This window comes from Sorex fumeus, unplaced genomic scaffold (assembly GCF_029834395.1).
Source record: "Sorex fumeus unplaced genomic scaffold, SorFum_2.1 ptg000166l, whole genome shotgun sequence".
NCBI lineage: Eukaryota > Metazoa > Chordata > Mammalia > Eulipotyphla > Soricidae > Sorex > Sorex fumeus.
The window spans coordinates 3,682,367-3,705,493 of record NW_026606223.1 but is presented as its reverse complement, the minus strand read 5'-3'; the positions used below and the strand labels follow the sequence as shown (position 1 = coordinate 3,705,493).

General features: G+C 50.9%; 1 protein-coding gene across 3 annotated transcripts in view; it reads left to right on the top strand.

Annotated features, from left to right (window-relative positions):
* Nucleotides 1–23,127, top strand: part of TSHZ2 (teashirt zinc finger homeobox 2) — a 514,637-nt gene that overhangs the window by 334,598 nt on the left and 156,912 nt on the right. Inside the window, exon 3 of one of the 3 annotated variants that reach the window (XM_056107443.1) lies at nt 993–1,008. The exons of the other annotated variants lie outside the window; for them this stretch is intronic. The gene's annotated coding sequence lies outside the window, so the exon portion shown is untranslated. Of the gene's footprint in view, nt 1–992; nt 1,009–23,127 lie in introns of those variants that run through there. 3 annotated transcript variants of the gene reach the window in all.

Here is a 23,127-nt window from a genome sequence, read left to right as displayed (position 1 = left end):
ACTGGGCCCGCTCGAGCAAATCAATGAACAATGGGAGGACAGGACAGTGCATTGTTAATGGAGAAAATCAAGCCATAGCAGTGGCAACTTCGAGCAAGAATGTCTCGTTCTTATGATTCCACCCTTGAGGAATCCTAGCCAATTTCTGCTAGAAGACTGAGCTGGAAAAGGTGACCCTGACTTCTTTCAGCCGCAACTGGGCCATCTTGGAGTCAGGCGAGGCCCACCCTCATAGCCCAGGCCTTTCACGCTCCCCACGTAACCCTCACTCTTGGACAGCATGGCGGTCTTCCTCAGAGAAAGCAAGAGAAATGAGTAGGGTAGCCTAGTACGACGCCGTCCTTATGTTGTTAGCCAAAGCAAGTCACACTTCATGGAGTTTGAAGGGAGCTAGTTACAGGCTCCACCTTTGCATGGGTCTGATTGCAGGAAGGTACAGGCAGGAAAGGGATTAATGTTTAAGTCAATTAGTTTAATATTAAGGCCGTCATATTTGGGGATTCTCTACCACACACTGAGACCTGCCTTCCCATGAGGTTGTAGTAGAAGCTTACAGGGTTTTCATTCAAGGGCCCAAGTATTCATTACTCTAGGCGTACCTGGTCACTGTCTTCAAGAGTGGAGGCCTGAGAAATAGCACTTTTCTCTAGGAAAGAAAGAAAAGCGATGCCGTAATTTTAACTGCATTCCATTCTACGTTTGTGTCTCTAAACCGAGCCAGTGAACTTTCTGAGTTTTGATGAAACGTCTGATGAGTCCAAATCAAATCATGTGAACAGACCCATGCCATTCTTGTGCAAGTTCTGTGCAGTCACTCTTGCGGTGGGTTGTCATCAAAATTCTAGGAAAGTGTTTGCCCAACAAACCGAATTACCCAGCTGCAATATTCTACTTACTCTCTTATCAAGGGAAAATAGGTTCCTCTCTCCTTTTGGCTTTGTGGATTTCCTTTTTGTTTGACCTGATGTTCATCCATTCATTTATTTGGGCAGGTTTGCTCAGCACACGTCGACGTGGCAGACTACGGCTGGCAATAAAGCACACTGCCCCGTTTTGGCAGAACTGACAAGCCAGCACAGAAACTAATCAAAGTCCACTGCGGTGGCGGCGAGTAACAGGAGAGGAAGGAAGAAGCTGGACTGGGGGACACTCTATCGTAGATATCTAGCGGGAGACATCAGCAGAGGCATCCAGGGGAAGTGATTGGTCTGAACTGTGGAGGGTGGGTGGGAGGCCACCAGGTAAGAGCATCGTAGATGAAGCCGAGCCCAAGGGCACCCAAGGCAGAGGGAACAGCATGTGCAGAAACATTCTGTAGGCACATGGGTTGGGAACGGACTCTGTGATCAAAGAAGAGTCTGGCCGAAGGTCAGGGTAGAATGGGTGCAGGAATCCCAACCAGAAAATCTGGAAAGGCTGTGCGGTCTTGAGCATCCTAGCAAGACGGAATTGGAGGCCCAAGAAGAGAAACAAAAGAGATTCTCTTCTAATTCACGTGTCCCCACCTCTGAGGAGGCACAGAGAGGGCCCCCAGCCCCCCTCTGGTTAATCCTCATGAGATTTCAGAAGTAGCGGTGCCTAAGGTCCAGGCGCAGTCCTCGGGATGGGACACAGAACTAAGTCACGCAGGGCTGGTGGGGCAGCGGTGACTGACCCAAGACCCAGTTGGAGCTTGAAGGAACCATCCGGGAGAGTGTCCAGATGGGCAGGCGTAAGGACTCGACCCGTCTCTGGTTCCCTCCTGGCCATCCTACCTTGTGTTTCAAAATCCTCGTTAATGCTTCCAAGAGACAAGAAAGAATATGCACTATTCTCTTCTTAAATAGTGCGTATAGCGATAGCATAGCGGGTAGGGCGTTCGCCTTACAAGCGGCCAACATGGCCGACCCGAGTTCAATTCCTCCGCCCCTCTCGGAGAGCCCGGCAAGCTACCGAGAGTATTGGATATGCCAGACACAGTAACAACAAAGTCTCCAATGGAGACGTTACTGGGCCCGCTCGAGCAAATCGACGATCAACGGGAGGGCCTTTACCTTTACCTTTACCTTTTATAAATGAATATACACTGGGGCTGGAGCGATAGCACAACGGGTAGGGCATTTGCCTTGCACGTGGCCAACCTGGGTTTGATTCCCAGCATTCCATATGCCCCGCCCCCCAGCACTGCCAGGAGTAATTCCTGAGTGCACGAGTCAGGAGTGACCCCTGTGCATCGTCAGATGTGACTCCAAAATTTTAAAAAAAAAAAAAGAAGAATACACACTATTCTTTATAAAGATAAACTCACTCTCAGTTTTCTGCTGAGAGGATTTTGGCTTAATCTGCCACAGCTGAACTTGACTGGTTTCCTTATTGACTTATGTCTCCTTTGCTGGGTTCACCTAAGCACACGTCTGAGAAATTTCACAGCAACCAGAGAGAAGAATGTGACCAAGGAGGCAGGTTCATTCTCGTGGGCCAGGGGACGGGGTGAGAAAGCAGAAGAGGACATGCCTCTGAGGGCTCTTCTTAGAAAGTGATGCATTAGGGGGCAGGGAAGAGGGTTCGAGCAGTAGAGCCCAGTACATGCAAGACCCTGAACTCAGTCCCCAACACCACATCGCTTAACTCCAACCCCAGAACAACCCAAAATGCCCCAATTTTTTTTATTGAATCACCATGAGATACGGTTACAAAGCATCCATGTTTGAGCTTCAGTCACACAATGATCAAACACCCATTCCTCCACCACTGCTCATTCTCCACCACCAATGTCCCCAGTATACCCCCCTCTCTACCTCTCCTCCTGCTTCCATGGCAGACAATTTCCCCCATACTCTCTCTCTCTACTTCTGTGCATTATGGTTTGCAATACAGATACTGGGAGGTTATCCTGTTTGGTCCTTTATCTACTTTTAGCATATATCTCCCATCCTGAACAATTCCTCCAACCATCATCTTAGTGATCTCTTCTGTATTCCAGCTGCCTTCTCCCCCAGCTCATGCGACAGGCTTCCAACTATGGGGTCACTGCACTGCATCGTCCTCCCAATTTGCTCAAGCAGACACCAGTAATGTCTATTGTGAGACTTGTTGTTACCATTTTTGGCATATCCAATACATCACGGGTAGCTTGCCAGGCTCTGCTGTGCGGGTGGCATACTCTCAGTATCCCTTGCCGGGCACCCCGAGAGGGGTGGAGGAATCAAACCCGGGTCAGCTGCATGCAAGGCAAATGCCCTACCCGCTGTGCTCTCGCTCCAGCCCAACTATGGGGTAGCCCCTATTTTTTAAAATGATGCATTAACAATCAGAATCTGTTCCTAGTTATTGTGGGGAGCCATACCCAGTGATGCTCAGGGGTCACTCCTGGCTCTTCACTCAGGAATTACTCCTAGAACTGCTCAGGGGACCATATGGAATGCCAGAGATAGAACAATTGTTCACCTGTGCGAGGCAAATGCCCTCCCCATTGTACTATCACTCCTGCCCTGCTTCCTAACTATGTTATAAGTCCATACTATAAGAGGGGCTTCACTAAGAGAGTTTGCTTGCCGTCCCAACGATACCCCAAGTCGCCGCCCATGAATGGCCTTTCTGGCTCCTGATCAAGCTGCTTAATGGCCATGATCCCAGAGACTTGGGAACAAATCTCAGAACCCAGCAGGTTTTGGCAGAAATCCCTCCAGATTTAATTGTTAAAACTTCAGAATTCCAAAATCGTTTGGCCACTACTGCACCCACGCAACATCATATGTTATTCATAACCAGCAATAGAAAAGAAGATCTGAGTGTTGGGGTAAAATCCCAAATAATAATGGGGGGTCTGATGTCAAAATATTGAACGTAACCAAAGTAGAGAGAGAGTAATGTAGAAATCATCTGCCCGACAGGTAGGGGGAAGGTGGGGGATGGGTATATTGGGATCTTGGGGGTGTGGATAATGGGCACTGGTGAAGGTACGGGTGTTTCATTGTATGACCGAGACTTAAACCCGAAAGCTTTGTAACTGCTCTCATGGTGATTCAATAAATAAAATTATAAGAAAAAAAAGTAAGGTGGAGTTCATGCCCAATTCAATCAGCTATACTAGTGGCTGAATAAATAGCAGTATTCCTACATTGAGAGAGAGAGAGAGAGAGAGAGAGAGAGAGAGAGAGAGAGAGAGAGTTTCCTTGCTTCCACCTGCCCTGCACACAGAGCCACGGGCCTGCTGATCAAGGTGGTAGAGCAGGGATTCAACCTTTCTACACCTGGGGACCCACATCAGCCTGCAGGCTAGTGGTTGGAGGACGCTGGTCTCAAATCACCGCTCAGTTCCCACCAAAATACCTGCAACTCGTCTCCAGGAAGGAGAGGAGATAGAGTCCCCCACGCCAGGGTGTCACCCACTCTTGTTCACACCGCATTGGCCAGCCTTGGTCACATGGCACACTAAAGCAGCATCCTTGGGTCACATGGCACACCAAAGCAGCACCTGGGTGCTATAGTCTATCGAGGCAGCTGGGACCCCAACTAGAGCAGGGAGCTGCCTGTCACTAAAGGAAGAAGAGAAGAAGGACCATTGGAGAGCAACCAGAGCTGCCAGCCCAGGGGGGCGGTGGGCAGCAGAGACAGGAGCGCTGGGGGCTTATCGCTGACTTTGACAAAGCCCTTTAACAAAGAGGAGCTCGGAGCTCGAAAGCAGCTCGGGACCCGGGAGAGAATGACAAGCCCCGTGGAAGGCTCTTCTGGTTTTCATTATCACCAGGCACTGGTGATTCTAATGATGTCAGGGATCAAACGCTCCTCCCCACTGGGAGAGGCTGTTACATCCGCAGAGCCCCTCTGGCCCCCGCGCCCCTGTCAAGATAGGAAGCGCCAGAGGAGACGTCAAAGAGATTCAGACCCCAAACGGACTCCTCCCTCCCGACTCACACACAGGCACACACATGCATGTGTACACAGGTGCTCCGAGACACGGGTGTGCACACACAACCGTGCATGCATAGGCACACGCTCACACATGTTCAGGCTTGCGGTATCTGTGTGCACACATGCACAATATGTGTGAGAATGCATGCACACAGAGGCACAGACTCACACATGTATACGTGTATGCACAGAGATATACACAGGTACATATAATCATGCACTCACGCATACATGCACATAGAGACACATGCACAGCACATGCGTGTACACATGCTTATGCACACGTGCATGTGTGTACATGTATATGCTCACACAGAAGTAGCACTGTAGCACTGTCCTCCCGTTGTTCATCGATTTGCTCGCGCGGGCACCAGTAACGTCTCCATTGTGAGACTTGTTACTGTGTTTGGCGTACCGAATACATCATGGTTAGTTTGCCAGACTTTGCCATGCGAGCGAGATACTCTCGGTAGCTTGCCGGGCTCTCCGAGAGGGACGGAGGAGTTGAACCGGGGTCGGCCCGGGATGGCTGCGTGCAAGGCAAGTGCCCTACCCGCTGTGCTATATAAACATGATCACGGTCCTCCCGTTGTTCATCGATTTCCTTGAGTGGGCCCAGTAACGTCTCCATTGGAGACTTTGTTGTTACTGTGTTTGGCATATCAAATACGTCACGGGGAGCTTGCCAGGCCCTGCCGTGTGGGCAAGATACTCTCAGTAGCTTGCCAGGCTCTCCGAGAGGGGTGGAAGAATCGAACTCGGGTTGGCCATATTGGCTGCATGCAAGGCAAACGCCCTACCGCTGTGCTATCACTCCAGCCCATATAAACATATAAAGGTAAAAGGTAAAGGCCCTCCCGTTGATCGTCGATTTGCTCGAGCGGGCCCAGTAACGTCTCCATTGGAGACTTTGTTGTTACTGTGTCTGGCATATCGAATAATCTCGGTAGCTTGCCGGGCTCTCCGAGAGGGGCGGAGGAATCGAACTCGGGTCGGCCATGTTGGCTGCGTGCAAGGCAAACGCCCTACCGCTGTGCTATTGCTCCAGCCCATATAAACATATATAATTGTTTTATAGTTTTCCTTTGCTGTCCATACTGTGGAGGTTGGGTTTTCCATACAATATTAAAAATATAATTCTTTTCTGTTTTGCTTTTCCTATACTATTGGGGTTGAGTTCCCAAAGTATAACAGGATACGAGAATGTGATTGCACTGTCCCTGACCATTTGGAATAAACGATGACTGCTTGGATGGCCAAGCTGGGAATCTGTCATAGCAGGCACCATAAGCAGGAGGGCTGTGCAAAGGCTACAAAGAACAAAAGCAGGGGCTTACAGCGAGTAAGGCGTTTGCCTTGCACGCAGCCAACATGGCCGACACAGGTTCGATTCCCAGCACCCCACATGGTCCCCTGAGCACCGCCAGGAATAATTCCTGAGTGCATGAGCCAGGAGGAACCCCTGAGCATCGCCGGGTGTGACCCAAAAAGCAAAAAAAAAAAAAAAAAAAGAACAAAAGCACTGGCCAACAACTTGGAAATAAAAAACAGAAGTGCACACGTGAACTTAGCGCCACACATACACATACAGAGGCACGTGCACAACAAATGCATAAATGCATACACATGCGTGTATATATGTACATGCATACGTGTTCACCCAGAGGTGCACACATGCATTCAGCGATACACACACAGAGGCACATGCACAACACATGCATGTACACACACGGGTGTGTACATGCCTGCATCTATGCACACACACACAGAGAAGTGCAGGTGAGCATTTAGAGGCACACTTATGCACAGACACACACACAAATACACATGCACACTCTCACAGATCTCTCCGTCCTGGCTGATATTCCTTTGTCGTTGATGAGTAAACCCCGACCTTGACCCCAGTGCGTTCTGGTGTTGGAGGTTTAGATCTTTGTTCAAATCCAGGCCCTGTCACTCCTTACACCTCTAGGCCACTGGTGGGTGGGCGCTGAGGGCAGCGCACATCCAGTTGTGTTGCAGAGGTGAGGCCCCAGGGGAGGCCAGAGGTGAGGCCCTGGGGGAGGCCTGCTGGCATGCGCCGTCTGAGCCTATAGTCTGGAGCCGTGCATGGGAGCTCGAGTTCCTGACGAATTCCTCAGCCACGTCACTTGCTGCTGTCCAGCGCCCAGGCCGAGAGGGTTTGATGGGGGAACGTGTTTTCCCTCTCATTTTAGTGGCTGCACATAGCACCATGAACCCAACATAAGGGGAGCCACCAGGTTTGCAGTTGGCGATTTCCCCCTTGGTGGTGGTGCTCAGGATCCAACTCCGGGCAGCAGAGACACGAGACGTGTGCTCTACGTCTGAGCCACTTCCCTAACTTAACTAATTTTTAAAACAAAAAAACACATCGTGATTGCGCATTACATGAGCTGGTAATTCACCCTCTCCCTTCTCTTTCGCAAAGGCTAAGTAGTGTGATAAGAACAAGAGCTAACAGTTTTCATCTGGACCCCGAGACCGTAAGGCCAATGAGCCAAAAGAGCACAAAATGTCTAGAGTTGAACACACCACCTGTCCCATAACAGTTGTTCAATAAACACTAGCTGGACACATGAATAATTTGGTTCTTCCGCTGTGCCAGGCATCGTGCTGGGTGATTTGTGGCCATTATTCCCATGAATTGTCACTTAAGGACTAACCTTAAGTGGTTCCTATCATTAGTTCCACTTTACAGATAGGAAAATCAAGGCTCCTGGAGGTGAAACATCTTACTGAGTGGACTTTATCCAGAGGTGTCTAGAGTTGGGGAGAGAGTACAGGGTTGAAGGTGTTTGCCTTGCAAGTGATCAGGCATTGTGTATGGCTCCCCTGAGCACTGCTAGGAGTGAGCCCTGAGCACAGAGCCAGGAGTGAGCCCTGAGAACAGATCCAGGAGTGAGCCCTGAGAACAGAGCCAGAAGTCAGCCCTGAGCACAGAGCCAGGAGTCAGCCCTAAGCACAGAGCCAGGAGTCAGCCCTGAGCACAGAGCCAGGAGTCAGCCCTGAACACAGAGCCAGGAGTCAGCCCTGAGCATAGAGTCAGGAGTGAGCCCTGAGCACAGAGTCAGGAGTGAGCCCTCAGCACAGAGCCAGGAGTGAGCCCTGAGCGCAGATCTGCTCTTCCCACTCTGAATTGTAGGATCAGCCAACTCTGGCTGCAGGCTCCATCCTGCTCTCTACCATTGCTTGTAGGATCTTGTGTTAAGTAGCTAAAACAAAATTTAAAAATTCAAATAAAAGACTGTGTCTGGCCAAGGATGGAGCTCAACGATAAAAACACTTGCCTTGCATGTGCCTAGATAAATTTTTCCCCAACAGTAATATATTTTTCCCCCAACACTACAAGGGGGAAAAAAAGATTCAAAGAATTTTCCTTTGACAGAGAAAACTAGCAATTCCCATTTCTGTGTCCCTTTCCAAAGGCGTCGTGGCACGGGCCCTGCTCCAGTGGTTTGTGTGTTCCGTGTGGGCGCTTTGGGACTAACTCTGTAGAACTCAGGAGCCCCAGAGCCCTTTCAGTTCCCAGAACCAAACCCATCCCCTCTCGGCACCTTCCCGAGAAACCAGGCAGGGTTCCCCTGCATGCAGAGAGAGGGTAGGGTCCCTTTCAGGATGTTGAGTTCAAGGGACAAAACTCTGGGAGAAAGTCATCAGGATGAATCATTTCTTTTCTTTTTTTTTTCTAAATTGCACCCGGTTCCAAAAAGCTGCCTCTGATTCCACATTAGCATCTCTGTTTTGGGCTTGAATGCTGAGAATGTTTCAAGGGGCAAATGCCCCTGAGAAAGGAAGCTTATTACTTGCTTAATAGCAGTGAAAGAAGGCGGCGTGGTGTTTAGCAAAAGCCAATGAAGCGAGGAAATGGTGCCCCGTATCCCCAGATGCTTGAACGCCAAGGCTCAGGCCAGTTTGCTCAGATCAACACCAGCTCAGCCCCCGTCCACCCCTGCCCCCACCCCACCCCGAGTTATCCCAGCTCCCGCCAGCCTCCACAAACTCCCCACTGCCAGGCACGAAAGGCTAGAACCGGCGCCTGCTGGCTGGATCCCAGAGAGTCAGAGATCAGGATGAGGATGGTCAAGTTCACGCCGAGAATCGTTGATTGCGCTTTATCCTTTTAAATATGTGTAAGTCATCGAGAGCTCTGGAGTCGGAGCCATTGACTGCATCGATCTCTGCCAAGCCGGGGAGCAGGGCTGCGGCGCAGACTGCAAAACGCTGAAAATAAAGATGTTATCCGTGGACAGTGTGGCGCCTAGCCGCTGGCCCCACCCGAACGCAGGTTCCCTCGGAAATCGAAGCGTGCCAGTCAGCCACTGAAAAAAAGCGCTTCTGCAACCCCGCCTGGACATCAGCCCCACGCAGCCGGGGATCCGGCACGGGGTCCCGCGTGGTGGTGAGACTTTCTGCAGCGGGCAGAGGTGTCCCCAGAGTGAATCAGATTTCCAAAGCCCTGGTAGCAAATCTGGCTTTCTTATCAAGAGCAACACCAGGGGCTGGAGCGATAGCACGGTGCGTAGGGCGTTTGCGTTGCACACGGTCGACCAGGGTTCGACTCCCAGCATCCCATATGGTCCCCTGAGCACCTCCAGGAGTAATTCCTGAGTGCAGAGACAGGAGTAAGCCCTGTGCATCACCAGGTGTGACCCAAAAAGCAAAAAAAAAAAAATTCTAGGGGGTTGAGGGGGCGATCTGGCTGGGCAGGGACCCTCCCCTGAGTCACATTTTGGGGGGAAAACTATTTGGGTGGGAGGAAGACCCCCAAAGATATTCAGAAGGCCCAGGTCCCCACTAGGAATTCTCAGCCAACTAGCTGACGTTCCATGCAAGGATTCGGTGAAGGATTTGGTACTGTGACCCCCTTTCCCCCACCCAGTGGTGCTGGGGGACCAAGTCTAGGCAGATGTCCAGACTCCCCTGCTATCCCCCAAGCTGGGGGAAAACCTTTAGACATCCTTTTATTTTCTTGGGGGCTTCCACAGTCTCCTCTGTCGAATGGGAACGGCTGCTGGGCAGTGGGGGGTGGGGGGAAGCCCTTATGCTAAATGTGGGGGCATTTCCACCTTCCAAGCACCCAGGGGTGAGGGGGCTCCAATCCCAGGATTCTATGTGGCAGAGGGCCCCTGTCTTCCCAGCTCTGGCATCTTACAGAGGTCAGTCTCTTGTTGACAACTGAAAGGAAAGGCTGAGAGCAAGGCACAAAGTCAAACACGCAGATCCCAGGATAAATGAGTCGCTTGGCCCGGCCCCCAATGAGGGTCGTGGGGCTGGAGAGATAGCACAATGTTTGCCTTGCATGCTGCCAACCTGGGTTCAATTCCCAGCATCCCATATTGTCCCCTGAGCACCGCCAGGAGTAATTCCTGAGTGCAGAGACAGGAGTAACCCCAGAGCATCGCTGGGTGTGACTCAAAAACCAAGTGAATGGCGTTTGACCCCATGAGACAGATAACCCTCTTCCAGATCTCCTAGAGGTAGGACTGAATATATCAGCACCCTCTTCCTCAGTGCCCCAGACCTTCTTGAACCCACCCTGGAGATGCCCTCCCGAGGTGCCCAATGTATCCCACCCCCGAAAGAGGCCCTGTGTAAGCTGGGAGGATCTCTCACAGGGGCAAAGCACCCAGTTTGGCACCGAGGGCAAAGCATGACTAGGCTGCTCAGAGGGACAGCGTGAGGCCGTTGGTGAGTGGACGGGTTTGGTAGTTAACCCTTCATTTGCTCATTGATTTCTTCCTTCAACTCTTTGACTAAGCATGTGTTCTAGAACTTTCCATGGCACCGCTATGGAGAGACCACATGAAGTGCCTTGTAGAACTCAGCACCAGTGAAGACAATCCGTAGAATGAACGTGTGCAGGATGTCTGTTCTGGGGCAGTGACGACCTCCAACACAACAAGGAAGCTGGAAGTTAGGTGACAAGGGTGGTCCCAGACTGGTTTCATCCAGATTCAGAACAGGGATCCTGGGGGGAGGGGGGGAGGGAAGAGGGGAGGGGGGAGGCGGGCAGTGAGAGGCTAGAGCTTTTGCCTTGCACAGAGCTGAGCCAGGTTCAACCCCCGGCACCAGAGAGAGTCCCCCCATCCCCGCCAGGAGTGATCCCTGAGCACAGAGCACAGAGTAAGCCCTGAGCATGGCCCAGTGTGGTCCAGACAACAGGAAACTGGGTTCTGATTGGGCATCTGGGTCCAGAGTCCATTTTGGCCTCCTGGGGCCAAGTGGCTGGGTGGAATAAGGGAGCAACTCATTTGCAGCCTGGAATGTTCCCACACCCTCACCCCACGGGGCAGGAACCTGCCTCTGGCCTGAATGAGGACGGTTCGGCTGTGACCCGTGTCCCAGGCAGAACCGGAGCAAGAAGGGGCCGAGAGACCAGGGCAGTTTGCTTAGCCAGTGGCAGTGCTGAGTTCCAGGAGCGAGGCAGGACGGGGTGAGGGGTGGCCCAGGGAGCTCAGCCAGCCCTGCAGAGCCTCTTCCCCGCCGTCCTCACTGCTGATGCCCCTAAACTACTCGCCGGCTCCGAGAGTCGGTCCCTGCCTCTGAGATATGGGACGTTGTGCAAGAAAACAGGTGGAGCCAGGAGCCTAGAGCCAGGCAAGTTCCCGGCCATGGGTTCCTGGGCAGGCGCCAGGCCACACCAGCCCTCCAGAGTGGCCCGGTTAAGAGTCCAACTATCCTGGTCCAAATGTCTCATTGCCACAAACTGGATGTCCTGGATTAGGTTCTTCTGCCTTTTGCTTTCCTTCATGTTGATTTTTTTGAGGGGGGATAGGGGCGCCTTGGGGACTCCTTGGGGACTCTGGCCTCTGTGCCCCACATCTACCTCCTGGTGAAGATTTTGCTGGCCTTCCCAAGCATGTGTGCTAGCTGTGATGCCCCCTGCTGGAGCCTTAGCGTCAGCGCACCCCAGACACAGAGTGGCTTGGCTGGGTTCCCCTGACAGACAGCACCCTTGGGAGCAGGAGGTGTATTCAGGGACCAGCCTTGGGTCGGGTACCAATATTTCATGCCCCTCTTGATTCATGAACCAACTGGAGATGGGGTTCACAAGCAGAGTGGCAACTGTGCAGCCCCCCAAAATACAAACACAAGGGGCTGGAGCAATAGCACAGTGGGTAGGGCGTTTGCCTTGCACACGGCCAACCCAGGTTCGATTCCCAGCATCCCATATGGTCCCCTGAGCACTGCCAGGGCTGATTCCTGAGTTCAGAGCCAGAAGTAACCCCTGTGCATCGCCAGGTGTGACCCAAAAAGCAAAAAAATATATATATATGGCTGTGGGGGAAAGGGCTGACCGAGGGACACAGAACAATCCAGACGCAGGGTTTGGTTCTGCTTAAACCACCTCCTGGAACATAGGGGGCATGAGAAGGGAAGCTGGTGTCCTCGCCCTGGGAGCACTGTTGTCCCCAGGCTTTGTCGGGGGGCCAGGCGGGGTGGGGGGAGGACACACACACCCGTTGTCAGCACCGAGCTGAGATCTCAGGCAGCCTGTTAATTGTCTGGGAGCTTCTGTGTCATCCCTCTCGGCTGTTCACATCTCCCAAGTGGGGGTGTCAGAAGTTGGGTGTTTTCGTGACTTTCTCTAGAAATAAGAAAGGCAGGGTGGGAAGTTTATGCAATAAATGGAAGAGGCGTGGCCAGGGATTGGGGGGATCTGGAGAGAAGTAGTGTTGGGTAACTGCCCACAGGTTCACTCAGTGCAGGGAGGCAGCTGCAAAAGCCACAGTAAGGCCTGCGGCGTCCTTCTAGAAGCTTCCTAAGAGCCACACCTTCTGGTACAAGCAAGAGGCTGCAGACGGAACTTATTTTTTTTAATTTTTATTAGTGAAACACCATGAGGTACAGTTGTAGATTTACAATTTTTTGTGCTTGGGTTTCGATTATACAATGATCAAATGCCCATCCCTCCACCAGTGCCCATTTCCCACCACCACGGATCCCAGTATCCCTCCCACCCCCCATCCTCCCTCCCCATCCCACCCTGCCTCTGTGGCAGGGCATTCCCCTCTGTTCTCTCTCTCCTTTTGGGTATTGTGGTCTGCAAAAGAGGCATTGAGTGGCAATCATGTTCAGTCCATAGTCTATTTTCAACTTGCATCTCCCCTCCTGGGAGGATCCTCCAAACACCCTTTATTTCGTGCTCCCTTCTCTATCTGAGCTGTCCTTTCCCCTAGAATGCCCAGCTGGCCTCTAAGCCATGGAGTAATCCTCCTGGTACTGATCTCGGCTATTCTTGGGTATTAATCTCCTATTTTGTTACTTTATGACAGACGGAACTTTTATTGGTTTCCTTTTCTTTTCTTTTTTTTGTTAATTTAAGTTTTTTTTAATTGTGAAATAAAACTTTATGTGTTCACAGCTTCTAAAACTGTTTACAAATTTTTTAGCGATTTGTTTTTTTTTAATTGAAACACTCTAAGATACACAGTTATAGAGCTGATCATGACCGGGTTTCATTCATACAATGTTCCAGCACCCATCCCTCCACATTCCCCACCACCCATGACCCCAGTTCCCCTCCCACCATCCACCCACCCCTGCCCAAACCAAGCCTGTCTCTATGGCAGGCACTTTTCTTATCTCTCTCTCTCTCTCTCTCTCTCTCTCTCTCTCTCTCTCTCTCTGGTTTGCAATAGAGTTTTTGTTTTAGTCTGCATTTCTTAGGGCTTTTGGTGAGTGTTTCTTCCATTTTATTTTACTTTTTGCCTTGTCTGTAGCCACACCCAGCGGTGCTCAGGGCTCCTAGCTCTGTGCTCAGGAATCACTTCCGGCAGGCTCAGAAGGCCCTAAGCCTGGCAGAGGGTCAAACTGAAGCCAGCCACATACTAAGCAATTGCTTCCCCTGTACCATCCTCCGGCCCTGCTCCCTGGGGTTTCCCCGTGTGCCTTTCTTGTCCATGGACAAGGGAGAGAGGATGAGGGAGGCCTGTGGGGTCTCATGGGCCTCCACCATGTCCCAGATGGAGTGCCCTCCACAGTTGCCACAGCTTGGCCGGGGCAGGAAAAGGAGGACTATGAGGGGGTGTGTAGCTCCTGGGGGGGGGGGGTCTCAAGGTGGGGAATTGGGCCTCTGCAGGATTCCATCATTCAAGTGGGCAAAAGCGTGGTGACCGCTTTTCCCTAGGGGCCTTTCTCCTGCACCAGCTCCTGAGTCTGGGAGACGGACCCCCACAAGCAGATGCTCTTCCAGGCCTGTCCTTGGAATCTAGTATCCGGGGACTTCCATGCATGGGGTCACTCATTCCTCTGCAACCCATGTGCTTGGGCTGCAGCTGTGCTCCTCGGTGCAGTGGCCTATGTTTCAGGGATGTTGAGGAGGAAGAGGAGGAGGACAGACGGACACCCCGTGTCCATGCTCAGGGAGACAGGCTTCCCACCCCCCACCTCCACCCCCCACAGTCTGTGCCACAGTACTGAGGTAGCACCTTAAAGTGGGTTCCCTGACAAGAAGGGCCACAGAGGCCCAGGAAATGTCCAGGGAGCTTGTTGAATAAAGGGATTGTCAGGAAGAGAGGGGGTTCACGGAAAAAAGTCGGGAGCAAGGGAAACCAGGCGCCTCTGTGTGCCAACTGGAAATTCCCAAGCATGGGAATCCGAATGATGACACCCAGCATGCCTTGGACACCCAAAAAAGTCAACGGGGCTGCATTTTTTTTTCAAATGGGAAGCAATGGGTGAACAGGTATCAGGACTTCGATTATACTGGTAGTATGGGCAAGAAGTCGAGCCATAGATCCAAAACACAGACTCAACAACACTGCAAACAGGAGCTTCTTTAACTGGATATTACTATCGCTCTTTAACTGGGTATTACTATCGCTCCAGCTCCTAGCAATAACTTCGTAAATCACAGTTCTTTGATATTTTTTAAGGGAAAATAGTTCTTTCTTCTCCCTTGCTCTCCTTTGTTGTCGATGCAATGAGCCAAGGTTACGCCCATGATAAGTAGAAAGGTCTGAACCCTTGTCACTCTCTGAATAAAAAACAAGAGGAAAAAGGGGCCCTTCACTGGTGCCAGAATGGCCCAGATATAGACACTTGACTCTGTGTCAAAGAGAAGAAAGACGGAAGCTATGGCGTGGGGTCACCTATGTCCTGGGGCACAGGTAGGGAAGGTGGGCATGAAAGCACTGCCCATGATGTCCACACTCACCTCTGGGTCATGACCAGCAGGGCAGAGTCAGGTAACAGCTATCTGGGGTCCACGTGGCCTTATTGCCCTGTTCACGGAGACTAATCACACTCATTGAGAATGGGTTTGGGTCTCGGCTCCAGAATTGTCGCCCTCAACTTAGACCTCTTAGTAGACTTAGAGGAGCCAGATGTAGTGACTTCAGCCTTCCTACATGTTGATGCAAAGGAATTCCTGAGAGAGTGGTGGACACGGCTTCCATGTCTTAACTGATAAATGTTTCATCATTGGCAAGTCATTGGTGATCGATGGTTCTCCAGATAGAAACTTGCTAGAGATTCGAGTGCAATCTGCTGGCGTTTTCTCGTTTCATGGGAAACTGGCGTTGATGTGTTCTGATCATGAGAAGACTGTAGTTGTTCAAGCTTGTATTATCCTCTCCCACGCCCCCCGCCCATGATAGGCTCCAGGAAGTTCCTATCTCTATAGGATGGTGAAGCACAGGAACTGTTTTAATTCTTCTCATTAAGTTATTTGCCTTTTCTTTCTTTTCTTGGCTTTGTTATTTATTTCTTTTGTATATCACCTTAAATCTTTTTGTGGTAAGAAGGGGAATATCAATAAAGAAAATTATAAGCTTCAAAAAAGAGAAAGAAAAGAAAATTACAAGCTTCAAAGCTATAACCCCACTTCTATTTGATATTTACTTTAGAAATTTTATATCCATCAGTGTCAAGGCATAAAAAAGTTGAATCGTGATTAAATATACTATTACTGATCGTTTTTATAAAAATGTTAAGTTTTGGAACCATGGCCAAGAATGAAAATCCAGGCAAATATCATTTATACTGGAAAATTCCATCCTACCACAAATCCAGGGCCTGACTACTGCCATCAGAAAGATTTTCTGCTTAATATAAAACAGGGATGTTTCTCATCACTGGGATGCACTTGCCAAAAAACTTCTGCCTCTTTTCCTGTTGGACTTTAAAACGCAGAGACAACTGCTTGTCAAAATGCTTTGTCCAGAGCCAGGTGTAGCCAGGTCTAACAGGATAAGTTTGGGATTTTGGTCCCCAACTCAAAAACCTGCAGGAAGCACCTGGACAGTACCTTGTTTATTGCAAAAGTCACTTAAAGAATGCAAACCCCATCCACTTCTCCTTTGCCTCCTTCTTGGGGGCTTCAGGAATTGGGCGTCCACATATCCAGGTGTGGTTCAAGGACCTGGTCCTGCATCTACTTAAGACCCAGCCGAATATTTCTGTTGTTGGTAAATCCCACATATATTATTATTATTATATCATATTATATATTATATAGCACAGCGATAGGGCATTTGCCTTGCACGCAGCCAACATGGCCGACCCGAGTTCGATTCCTCCGCCCCTCTCGGAGAGCCCGGCAAGCTACCGAGAGTATTCGATATGCCAGACACAGTAACAACAAAGTCTCCAATGGAGACGTTACTGGGCCCGCTCGAGCAAATCGATGAACAACGGGAGGGCCTTTACCTTTACCTTATATAATATATATTATATGTTATGTATGTGGAGTCTGGGATGTGCGTGTCTGCGTGTGTGGTATATGACATGCGAATGCTTTGTGGTAGGTGTGGTGTGTACGGTGTGATGTGTGTGGTGGGTGTGGGTGTGTAGCGTGTGTGATATGTAAGTGGTAAATGTGCATGGCACTGGGATTAGTGTGTGGGGTGTGTAGTGTATGTGTGGTGTGTATGTGTGTGTGGCAGTGCCCGCGTCTTGAGTATAGTGTGTTTATAGCATGTGTGTGGGGTGTGTGTGTGTGTGTGTGTGTGTGTGTGTATGCCCACAACCTCCGCCTTTGATGTTGAAGTTATAGAGTTAGTAATCAGGTAGTCCATATGCCGACATCATTTGGAGCACTGCCCACCAGTGAGAGTTGGGGGGGGACAGGGGAGAGAAAGAGAAAAGACCCCAAGTCTGTAAGATCTCCGAGGTGGTTTTCCATGTCTTTACTAAAAATAAACCAACAATTCGTCAAGACAGCGAGAACCTAAATTTTGGAAAGGTTAATAATTTCTTAAATCTGTACCCTGGGTGTATTAGTGTACCTTGTACTTTTCTCTGACATCCCCTGAAGAATCTTATTTTTTAATAATAGCCGTAATAAATGTCCACTGAAGGAAAATTAAAGATACAGGTAGAAAGGGAGAGGTAAGGGGCTGGAGCGATAGCACAGCGAGTGGGGCATTTGCCTTGCATGCGGCCAACCCGGGTTTGATTCCCAGCATCCAATATGGTCCCTTGAGCACCGCCAGGGGTAATTCCTGAGTGCAGAGCCAGGAGTAACCCCTGTGCATTGCTGGGTGTGACCCAAAAAGCAAAAAAAAAAAAAAAAAGAAAAGAAAAGAAAGGGAGAGGTAAATGGGTGTGATTATTAACTTCGTGGGAACATTCATGTTTTGTACACAAATCACAAATCTAAATGGGAGCCACTCGCCAGCCAGGTCCAGCCCCTCCTGGTGTTTATGAATAAAACTTTATTGGTCGGTCAGACCCATCTGTTTACAGACTAGCGGAACCTCACTGGATGGCTGGTGGCTTCGTGGAGGGGCCGCATGTGGATCTCACACCACCAGGTCTATAGCACCTGTCAGTACCACGTGAGACTCATATATCCGCTCTCCTAGTTTGAAATCATAATGAATCCACAGGAAGTAATTTTTTTTTAATTCTCCAGGCTCATTCTCCCCTCTTCCCACCTTTTCTGGGGAAGGCTGAGCCCAAATTTGGGCCAATGTCAAAACTACAACTCGTTTCCACCTTGCCAGTTCACAAAGTCATTTGTGATGATCAATCAAACGCACATACAACACGATGCCTTTGACGCTCAAGGTGACCGTCACAAAAACTCCTCAACCAACAGAGCAGAAGGGGGCTCCCCGAACATTGCTGAGAACCTTCTAGAAGTCAGCTATGATCCCATCAACTGGGAAAACCCAGGACTAGCCCCTCTCACTTGCCAATCCCTCCTAGATCATGGGGTCCTGTGTTTTCTTTGACATGCACTTACAGCCCTTTCTCACTGTGTCCTTCCTACATCCTCATCATCTTGACACTTTAAAAAAAAAAAAAGAAAGTGTGTGAATGAAGTCCAGCTGGGGAATCAGAGATGACAGGACGTTGATAAGGTCCAGGGGTTTCTTGGCCCCTTCGAAGCTGGCGATTAAAGAGAAAAGTGACGTTCAGTTTATCCCAGTGTGTTTATCTGATGTGTCTGGGATTCGTCGGCAGTGTTCACACTCCTTCCTCACAGCGTTCCTGGCCTTGCTGGGAAGGGCCGGGTGGGGAATGGGATTGTCAAGCATCCTGGCTAAGTAGAGGATAAGGATGCTTGGGTTCCTTGGCAAACTGTGTCAGAGGGAGGCGGCATCGCCTCACCTTCCTAGGGATTGCATCCTGGCCTGTGTCTGCCTGGACAGCCTCTCAGGACACCCCCCAGAGCAGCGTGGATGGAGTTGGGAAGGAAGAAGAAGTTGGCAGGAATGAGAAGACAGCGTGGTGGAGAGAAGCGTGTGGAGGACCTCGCAAGGAAGATCATCACCAGCCTCAGGAAACCTCCAGAAGATGAGACTTTGCCTGTGCCCCGGGGAGGATCAGGGCCCTCAAGCACACACTGGCAGCCGGTGCAAGTGAGAAGGTGGGGACCATGAGGCCTGGAAAGCAGGACCCACCATGGCCCCTGTGACCCAGCCACAGCCCCAGCAGGAGAGGCGGGGACAGGAGAAGCCCGTGGAAGTCAGAAGAACCTGCAGAAAGGGGCCTGGAGGGAGGGGGAGGGGAGCACTCCATGCGCCTGTCACTCAGAGCTGGTGGGGGGGTGGTCTCTGCTCCCCCAAACACTCCAAGGGCTGGGAGAAAAGAGAAAGAGAAAGTTGGGGTCCAGGAGGTGTCGTGCATGAGAAGTGTGGTGTGTTTTAGTATGTGTGTATGTTGGAAGACTAGGGTGTGTGGTCTGTTGTAATTGTATAGTACTGTGGCTGTGTGTGATGTGTCTGTGTTATACCTGCGGTGTCTGTGGTATGTGCATGTCTGTGTGTGTGGTATATGATGTGTGAATGCTTTGTGGTAGGTGTGGTGTGTATGGTGTGATGTGTGTGGTGGGTATAAATGTGCGGTGCGTGTGTGTGTGTAGTGTGCATGATGTGTATGTGGTGAATGTGTGTGGCACTGGGATTAGTGTGTGGGGTGTGTAGTGTATGTGTGGTGTGTATGTGTGTGCATCTGGTGACGTCCACGTGTTGAGTATAGTGTGATTATAGTGTGTGTGTGTGTGTGTGTGTGTGCCCACAACCGCCATGCCCGCGGTTGTCCACCCTGCTTGTTGTGGGCCAGAATTAGCTGCCCTTCGGTTTCCTGGGGGGATCCGAGGAACCCCCCCCCTCTGTCCTCACTGGCTCCCGGGGGCTCCATGCCCCTCGCCAGCTCCAGCTGCACCCCCTATAGGGAGCACAGCACCTCCTGGGAGCCGTCAGGGTCAGAACATGCCACGCTGCCTGGACAAACCACCAGGGTTGTGCGGGTCTGGTGAAACCGCCTGGGGGACACTGAGCTCCTCCTGACAGTGGAATGAAGACGTCCGTTGGCAGGAAGGCTGCGTCTCCTGGGGCCCAAGAACAAGGCCACGAGTTTAGAACACATCAGAGCCTTTGCACGGTCACGTCAACCGGGAGAGAGACGGGAGAAGGGTTGAGTGAAGAATGGGATAAACAGCAACCCCAACACACATACACACGCACATGCACAGACACACGCCCTCACGCAGGCACCCCCAACATACACACTCACTCACACAAGCACGCACACATATGCACACGCATACAAGCACACACATGCACATGGGCACAAGCACACATGCACACAGACACATGCATACATGCACACACACGCACACACACAGGCACATATAGACTCACACGCATACACAGAAACGCACACATGCACATACTCACACACACACAAACACACATGTATACAATACTCACACACGCATACATAGACACGCACACATGCACACACAGACACACAAACACACATATGCACACACATACACACGCACACACACACGCACACAACACACACACACTCCCTCTTTCTAATCTGGCTCCCAGGCCCCGTGGCAACACTCAGGTACCTGCTGTTACTTCTCACAAAGTTGAGAAGGAAAATCCCTCCCCAGACTCATTTGCCAGACCCCAAAGTTTCCACTGCAAACTGCAGTTCCTAAATGCGGCTCTTAATAAGCCCCGCTATCACATTTGAGCCCAAACAGTGACCTGCTCTGTCGCCTGAAAGAATCTGCAATTAACACGGAGAGTGTAATCAGGATATTAATGGGCTTGGTTTTTAATTCCTATAATATTTTCATCAGCTGGGGGGGAACTTGTTTCAACCTGCTTTAAGCTTGGAAAGTGGATTCTGTGGGTGAGAAGTGACAGGATTTGGGAAAGCTTTTATTTTCTCATCAGGTAAAATGCAAGCATATGGAAGACTCCGTTTGTTTTAAAAGAAACCTTCATTAAGGAATAAAAGGCTGAGCGCGCGGGCCCTCGCCGCACGGCGGCTGAGCGGCGGGGGAGAGGCAAGGCCTTCTAGACAGGGATTTCATGCTCAGCTGCTAAGTGCTGGAGTGATAGCACAGCAGTAGGGCGTTTGCCTTGCATGCAGCCAACATGGCCGACTCGAGTTCGATTCCTCCTCCCCTCTCGGAGAGCCTGGCAAGCTACCGAGAGTATCTCGCCCGCACGGCAGAGCCTGGCAAGCTACCCGTGACGTAGTCAACATGCCAAACACAGTAACAACAAGTCTCATGATGGAGACGTTACTGGGCCCGCTCAAGCAAATTGATGAACAACAGGAGGACCGTGACCATCCAAGGCTGACCTTCTCCTGGTCGCCAATCCCAGGGGCATCAGACTCACCCCACTCCCTCCAACATGGGCAGGGACTCACACCAGGGCCCACTTGGTCTGCAGTTACCAGATCTGAGCCCTGATCACCTCCTGGGTGTGATTCGGTGTCTCCGAGGAAGCAAACACTATTATTTTTAGGGATCAAGATATCCAAGATAGGAAGTCCCGGGGGGGCCGTGAGGACCCCAGCCGCCTATCCAGCTGCCATCATTCCGCCCTGATGCTTGTCCCTCCTGAGGATGCAGGATGGCCAACTGACCCACACACCCAGGTCCACTTGGCGAGCAGGAAAAAGAGCACATTGCAGTTGTTTTATTTGGTTTTGTTTGGGGTCTTTTGGGGTCACATCCAGCAATGCTCAGGGGTTACTCTTGGCTCTGCACTCAGGAATTACTCCTAGAAGTGCTCGGGGGACCCTATGGGATACCGGGGATCGAACCTGGGTTGACCTTGTGCAAGGCAAACGCCCTCCCCTCTGTACCGTTGCTCCAGCCCCAGGAAGAGGGTGTTATCTGGACACTACCCAAAGGAAACGCTGGGGGGAGGATTATCTCCCCATCATATGGATAGGCAGAGACACGTATTCATAGGCAAATGTCAGTAGAATTTACTTAGAGATTCATCTCTTCCTGGCATGGAACTGGCCTGTACTCTTGTAGGAGAGGCTGCCAAGGACTCTGCAAGCTAGAAATTCTCAGACATCAAGGCTCTCGGGTGCTGTTCCATGGGTGGAATTCCTTTCCTTCTCTGGAAACTCAAGTGTTCTGCTTCAGATCATCACCTCATTAGGTAAGGCCCACCTGCATTCTCCACAATGATGCCCTTTGCTTACAACGAACTGGTTTCCATTTATACCCCACACAACACCCCCAGAACATGTGTGTGATTGCGTGTCCAGCTAGCAGAACCGCCAGACACTATGAAGTGCCTTCCCCTGGCCAACAGACCTCTTCGGGGGAAAAACAACCCCTGCCACAGCCATTAGTTTTCAGATGTCGCGGATAAGGAGACATCGGGGTAACCCTCCCAGTCAGAAAGACTGTCTTCCAGCAAGCCCAAGTCAGGAAACGACCCCAGTGCCCCGCAACACCCCCCACTGAGCTCAACCCCCTACGGTTGAAGTGGTGAAAGGTCAACTATTTGATTGTCCAAAACCCTTGGTCTTGGATGCAGTCTAAAATTACGGAGCAGTGGGGAAGTAGAGGCAGACAAGAGGTGGCATAGGAAGCAGCCTGGTGAAGAGTTTGGAGCTCTGTGGTAGGGTGTAGTGACTTTGGAAATAACAGCATAAACTTGACACCGTTTAGCCCTGTCACCTAAACTATAATGAGAATAATGATAAAGGGTGTGACCGTTTCATCCAGTCCCTGTTGGAGGCCATCAGCAACACCCAGGGGGGAGGGGGCAGGACAGAGTCAGCCGCTCCCTAGGCTCATCCAGGACCTGTTTATGAGACACTCAAGGAGGACTCCGCGGGAGGGGCGGGGGTCCACACCCAGGCGCTGCCCACATTCAATTCTTGTTCCTTGTGACCAAAGCCAATGGAAAAACGTGGACTCCCCGCATGAAAAATCTCATTCTCCCTCTGTGCGTGGCTTTTTGATTTAGAGGTGAACTGTGCAATGCTTATTTATTTATTTATTTATTTATTGCTTTTTGGGTCACACCCGGCGATGCTCAGGGGTTACTCCTAGCTCTGTACTCAGAAATTACTCCTGGCGGTGCCGGGGGACCCTATGGGATGTCGGGGGTCGAACCTGGGTTGGCCGCATGCAAAGCAAACACCCTACCTGCTTTTTTAAGTGTCCCCAAAGTAAATTCTCTTGACAGGAGCTGAAGAAGTGGAAGGGTATGGAATGAAAGAAGTGCGAGGGGGTTCGGTGATGCCTGAGTGACTCTTAAGAAAACAGTGGCCCAAAGCCGTGATCCACTGAGGCTGCTAGCCCAAGGGCTGGGCTGGGAAAGCTTGCCAGCCTCAACACCCCAACTTCATCCCTGGAAGGTGGGGACCACCTGCACCTGCGTCAAAGGGCCTGTGAGTGAAGTCAGCACTCGGGCAGAAGCATCTACCAGCATCTCTGTTGGTCTGGCTGCGGCCTTTCCCCCAAACAGGGGGAATGGG